This window comes from Crocuta crocuta, unplaced genomic scaffold, assembly GCF_008692635.1.
Source record: "Crocuta crocuta isolate KB4526 unplaced genomic scaffold, BGI_CrCroc_1.0 scaffold675, whole genome shotgun sequence".
Classification (NCBI taxonomy): domain Eukaryota; kingdom Metazoa; phylum Chordata; class Mammalia; order Carnivora; family Hyaenidae; genus Crocuta; species Crocuta crocuta.
This window is the reverse complement of record NW_027528796.1, coordinates 2835194-2841711: the sequence shown is the minus strand read 5'-3', so window position 1 is coordinate 2841711 and position 6518 is coordinate 2835194.

Here is a 6518-nt window from a genome sequence, read left to right as displayed (position 1 = left end):
CCGGTGAGTCACCTGTTGACAGACGGAGGGGCAGCTGCTGACCCGGCCCGGCCGCCGCCCGAGGGGCTCCCAGGGGCCTGCGGGCGCCACTCGGTCACGGGCTCAGGCCCCCCTCCCGCCACCAAGAAGGTCTTGGGCCTGGACCCTTGGTCAGGACACCGGGACTCCGGGGCTGGCCCGGGGCACCAGGGGCGGGGAAGGTGCGGGAGGCCGGCGGGGCCGGGGGGGCTCTGGGTCCCCAGTAGCCCCGGGGCAGGGGTGCGCCCGCCTGAGCCGGGCCACACGTGTGGTGTCTGTGTCCGCGTGTGGCTGTGGGGTCTGAAGTTAGGGGAGGCGGTGAGGGGCTGACGGAAACTGACACCCGCGTGCTCCTCAGCCCCCCGAGTTGTGAGTAGGGCGTTGCAGGCGGGGTGAGTAGTGGGGGTGGCTCCGCGGAGGCTCAGGAGACGGGCCGGGACCCCCAGCAGGACAGGACAGTGGGGAGCGTTCCCTCCAGGCCCCAGGCCCTACGGGCTGAGGGGGGGGCGGCTGCACCCGGCTCTCGGGGCCTTCGCCCTGGCGTGGCTGCGGGGACCCTGGGCCCGGCTGTGACTTGGGGAGGCGGGGGGGCAGCAGTGGTGGCCGCACGATTCCACGTGGAGAGGATGGCACCTGGGGCGCCCACGGCCCCCCCTCGGCGAGGGGTTCAGGCCGCCCGCAATCCCGTTCTCCGCCTGCCCCCACCCCTCCAGGGCACCTCTCTCTCCTTCTGGGGGACCCCCGTGCCTGTCCCTGCAGGGGGGTGTCCGCCACAGCGGGCGTGGGGATCCGCCTGCCTCTCTCTCCATTGGGGGCCGCTCCCCGAAGCCCCTCGTGCAGAGCGGGTGAGCCTGCAGGTGGCGCGGACCTCGGACTGCGGCAAAGGCGCCGCCGCGTGCTGCCCGTTGTCTGCACCCTGGCTGCCCGGGGCTTGCACCTCTGACCTGAAGTGGCTTCGTGTCCCGCCCCCCTCCCCCGCACGGAACTTTCTAGAGCACGCGGTCACTGGGTCACTGGGATCTTTGAGGAATGCAGGCCCCTCCAGGGGGTGGGGGCTGTGACCGCCGTTCCACCCGCCCCCCGGGGACACGCAGCCGCGGTGGGCGGCAGCTGAGCAGCGAGCAGCCTCTGGACCAGGTCGTGTGTTGGGCGGGCGGACCCTGTGCCCCTGGCTTCTGAGACCATGCGGAGGGGGCGAGGGGGAGGGCGTCGCGGGGCCGCCTGGGCGTGGGGAGCTCCCGCCCTCCCTGCTTCGGGGCCGGGACCCCCGCCCCCCACGGCCCGGCATCGTGATCTTCTGTGGAAGGAGGGCTGGGCCGGGCGAGGCGCGCGGGGGCCGAGGAGGGGGCCCCTGGGCTGCCCAGCTTCTGGCTTGGCCCCGGCAGGGGTGCTCTCCAAGCCCAAGGCCCCGTGGCAGGACTCTCACCCGCCCCGCCTTACAGCTGGGGTCTGGAGAGGGCGAGGAAGCTTCCAGGCTGCGTCTGGCTGCTGTGCCAAGAGGTGAGGCCTTGTTGCCGCCGGGCAGGCTCCGGGGCTCCCTGTGGGTGGCCCCACTGTGCGAGGCTGTCCCTGCCCCTCCGAACCTGGGATGGCTCAGCCCCGGGCTTGGAGAGAAGTCCCCGAGGCCCCTCCGGGTGGGGGTGGCGGGTGGCCCCGGCGCTGCCAGCTGGGAAAGCCCCGGCGGAAAGGGCTGCAGGCCTGCGGACCCCCCTCGGCCAGCCCCCACCCTGTCCCTGTCCTGGGGGCTCCCGGGAGACGGAAGCACGTGGAGGGCGCAGCCTCCTGGGGTCCTCGGTCCCTGGGAAGGACAGCCGGGCCTCCCCTCCCACCCCGCCCCGCTCGACATGAGTGGGCCCAGCATCTGATGCCGTCCGTTCTCTAGAATGCTGCCAACTAGATCCCCATGTTCTCCTGTCTTCAGCTCAGATCATTCCTTCTCTGCCCCAGGGCCTTTGCACACGCAGTTGCTCCCTCTGGTTGCAGTGTTGTTGAGCACGGCTCCCTGCCTCCTGCCTGGGTGGAGGGCCCCACATGAAGGCGTAGCTGCCTGTCGGGCCCTCCCAGGCTGTGCGCCCCGTGAGGGCAGCAGACGGTCTGTCTCGCTCACTGCTCACTCCAGGGCCTCAGACAGAGCTGGCACTGAGCAGGCGCTCTACGAATATTGTGGGCTGCATAACGCGTGTGGTGGTGGTTAGAGGCAGTGTGGCCGTCGGGGCATCGAGCTGGGGAGTCCTGGCGATCACCGCGGAAAGAGCGCCCGCCTCTGCTCCTCCCTCTGCTGCATGGACTGCTCCCTGAACTCAGCGGTTCTCAACTCTGGCTGGGCAGTAAACACTTGGGGGGGCTTATCAAACTGCTGACCCCGGGTCCTCCCCGCCTGCCTGGCTCGAGTCCCGTGAGCCTCCACAGGCGGGTTGTAAAACCTCCGGGGGTTCTAACGTGCAGGCTTTGTCTCAATTCTCTATCATTGGAGGGGCACTTGGGTCAATTGTCAGGTTCTGCAGGCCACATCAACCATTTACTCTTGAGTATGAATTAGAAGAGGAGCCCACTGATTTTTTCCTAACACTTTGCTGGGTCAGGTGGGTGTGAGGGCGTGGGACACTGTCTGGGTGGGAGAGAGAAAAAAGAAAGGTAGTTTGTGGGGCGCCTGGGTGGCTTAGTCGGTTAAGCGTCCGACTTTCGCTTGGGTCATGATCTCGCGGTTCGTGGGTTTGAGCCCCGCGTCGGGCTCTGTGCTGACTGCCAGCTCAGAGCCTGGAGCCTGTTTCAGTCTGTGACTCCCTCTCTCTCTGACCCTTCCCTGCTCACGCTGTCTCTCTCTCTCTCTCTCTCTCCTAGAAATAAATAAAAACACTTAAAAAAATTAAAATAAAAAAAAAGAAAGGTAGTTTGTGGACAGAAAGTCCTTGAGGGGTGTGTTTGATTCCAGGTAGGAGGGTTTCAGGACTTGGAGGTGAGCAGGAAGGAAGGCAACATGTAGGAGGTGTACGGGAGGGCATTCCTGCCTTCTAGATATTTCTCAAGGCCAGGCATAGGTATGGGCTCCTCGAAGGAGGTGCCCAGTGTGAGGGCACCGAGTGGCCCGGGGCCGGGGCTGATGGCCGCTCAGTGACTGTTGGGCTGGCGCCGGATCAGCTTGTGACCCCCACGGTGGCCCCCGTTCTCCCAGGTCTGTCTGCGACGCCCTCGCCTGCGCGTGACCCACCTTCCCAGCCCCCCGCAGCCGTGTTTGTCGGAGCAGCTCCGTGCCCAGCAGGGCAGTCCCCGAATCTGGGGCGGGGCCCCCCGAAAGTGCAGGGCGGGGCTGGGTGGCTCTGTGCTCCCTGGGCTCCCGTCCCCGCCCCAGAAGTGGGCATCGTTACCCCACGCGAACAGACACTTCATCTGTGCACGGGACGGAGTCTGAATGTGACCAACCAAAAAAAGCAGAGTTCAATGGACTTCGTCAGCTCCTCGTCCCGGCGTTCGCTGACCGTGGCGGTTGGCGCACAGCCTGCCAGCTGCAGGGCCCCTGCGGGGCAGGTCAGCCTGGATGGAGGCGCTGGGCCCCCAGGCCTGCCCGGTGGGGGGAAAGCAGCGTGGCCGGGTCCCCAGCCCGGGACCCTCTGCCTGTCCAGGCCCCGGACGTGAACTCCCTCTGGGCCTGGTGAGCAGTGAGCACTTGCTGCGGGCACCACTCCCCGCAGCGGGGTGTCAGGACCTCCGAGTGCTTCCTGCAGCTGGTCTGGAGGGCCCCGGGGTGCCCAGGCCAGCGCAGATGGAGGCAGGGCTGGGGGCCAGGGGTGCCCGGATGGGGCCGATGCAGACCCGGAGTCCCGGAGGGTGGGGCACAGGGCACCTGGACGCGAACCGTGCGGGTTGGGGGACAGGCCAGAAGGTGCCCAGCTCACAAAGCAGCAGCAGGTGCTGGGAGCAGCGAGGGAATAACCCACGGGACCGGCCCTTGGATGCTCCTGTGAGAAGCCCGACTGATGGACCCATTTCACAGCACTTGAAACCGAGGCACTAGCGATCACGGGAAAGCTGGGAGGGAGGCGGGGCCTGGGGGGGCGGGGATGCAGGGCGTTTTCTCGCTGCCGCCCAGACCTGCTTTTCCAGCAGCCCGGGAGGTGGGGAGGGGTCCGGTCGGGGCAGACAGGGCGGCCTTCCCCTGCGGGAGGGGGGAGCATAGGCGGCAGGGGTCATCCACGTTCCGTTTCCTCATATCCGTGGGCGCGGGGCCAGGGTGGGGCGGGGGAGCCCGACGCCGGAGCCCACCCCGCAGCGCAGTCACCTGTGCGGTTGCCTAGCTCGCGGGGCCTGCCGGGCCAGGGGCCCTTCCCCCACTTCCGGCCCCCAGCGCAGCCCCGCGTGGGCGGGTTTCCGCATCCGGTCATTACTCCCGTCCACCTAGGTCCCCCAGGTCGGGTAAGGTCGTGACCCGCCCGAGGAAGGGGCCCTCCCCGACTCAGGCACGTGCCACTGAAGGTCACCGGATGCCGACACTCCTGGGGAGCCGAGGGCAGCACATGGTCAGTGGTGTCCCTGCTTCCGATCAGGCTCTCCTGGTGATGAGTGATGCCACCCAGACACAGGGGCGGGGCTGTGCGGGCCCCGTGGCACCTGCACGTCAGCGGTGACCCGTGGCATGGAGCGCAGGAGGGCGGGCCACCCGCCTTGTCATCCTGACTCACCTGTGCCCTCGCCTGCCCCAGGGGCGAAGCGGGCACACCTTCCGTGGCCCGACCTGTGGTTCCTCTTGTCCTAGGGGCCCCTGTCCCTGTCCCTGTGGACACGTGTCCTGGGCCCCTGTCCCTGTCCCTGTCCCTGTGGACACGTGGTCCTGGGCCCCTGTCCCTGTCCCTGTGGACACGTGGTCCTGGGTCCCTGTCCCTGTCCCTGTGGACACGTGGTCCTGGGTCCCGTCCCTGTCCCTGTGGACACGTGGTCCTGGGCCCCGTCCCTGTCCCTGTGGACACGTGTCCTGGGCCCCTGTCCCTGTCCCTGTCCCTGTGTCACGTGGTCCTGGGCCCCTGTCCCTGTCCCTGTGGACACGTGGTCCTGGGCCCCTGTCCCTGTCCCTGTGGACACGTGGTCCTGGGCCCCTGTCCCTGTCCCTGTGGACACGTGTCCTGGGCCCCTGTCCCTGTCCCTGTGGACACGTGTCCTGGGCCCCGTCCCTGTCCCTGTGGACACGTGTCCTGGGCCCCGTCCCTGTCCCTGTGGACACGTGTCCTGGGCCCCTGTCCCTGTCCCTGTGGACACGTGTCCTGGGCCCCGTCCCTGTCCCTGTGGACACGTCATCCGCAGCAGACAGCTGGCTTCCTGCTCGTCCTGCAGACGTCNGTCCTGGGCCCCTGTCCCTGTCCCTGTGGACACGTGTCCTGGGCCCCGTCCCTGTCCCTGTGGACACGTGTCCTGGGCCCTGTCCCTGTCCCTGTGGACACGTGTCCTGGGCCCCTGTCCCTGTCCCTGTGGACACGTGTCCTGGGCCCCGTCCCTGTCCCTGTGGACACGTCGTCCGCAGCAGACAGCTGGCTTCCTGCTCGTCCTGCAGACGTGGTGCTGGCTCACGCTCTGTCCGCATGTGTCCCCAGGCCCATCACTGTCCCGGACAAATTCTGCGCGTCCCCCAGACACAGGCACCTGCCACATGTGGAAAACAGGAGGGCCTCTGCACAGCGGGAGGAGTCACCCCGTACGGCCCCCAGAGCCCTGAGTGGCCAAGATCCGCGCTGACTGTGCTCAGCAAAGTCCTGACAGTCCGGCCCCTGGATGGACAAGCCGGCTGAAGGAGACGCGCAGGCCACGGCAGCGTTTAGTGGGGCGCCAGTGCTTCCCGTCCACAGAGGTCCCGTCCGTGGGGCCGGGGGTCCCGAGTCAGGTGCCTACATACGTTTGTGTGTTACGTTGGGTGTGTCCCTTGGCTTGAAGGAGGCTTACGGTGGTGACCCGGCCTTCAGGGCTCTGGCCGCAGCCTGGGTTTTGCACGGGGAGACCCTGGCCTGTGGGTCCCCCTGGAAGCCACCGCAGCCCTCTGAGCATGCTGCGAGCCTGCGTCCGGAGGCTGCGTGTGCTCGGTGCATGCGGGGCGTGGTCAGCTCGGGGGTGTACGCGCCGGCCGCCTGACACAGCCCCCGGCGTGAACAGGGCCGTGTGCCCCAGGCGGCCCTGCGGATCCGTTCCCTGCTTCGCCCGTTCAGTCCTCTGTGATTTATGGCGCCCGTGCTGCCTTCCCGGCTGGCCTGGGTCTGGGGGGCCTGGCCTGGGTCTGGGGGACCGCGCCCTGTCTTTGGGGAAGGGAAGGAGGTGAGGGGGGAAGGGAGGTGGGGCATAGGTGGAAAGATGCAGACAGCACCACGGGGATTGATCGCTTAGGAAGCCCTGGGGTGGAGGCCCCCCAGCGTCCCGGCCGCTCGGCCTGCGGCCACCAGGGCAGACTGGTTCGTGCAGCAGCGCTAAGGTGCCTCAGATACCGGGTCTCGTCACAGGCTTGTCTCTGGCACTGGGGCAGAGGG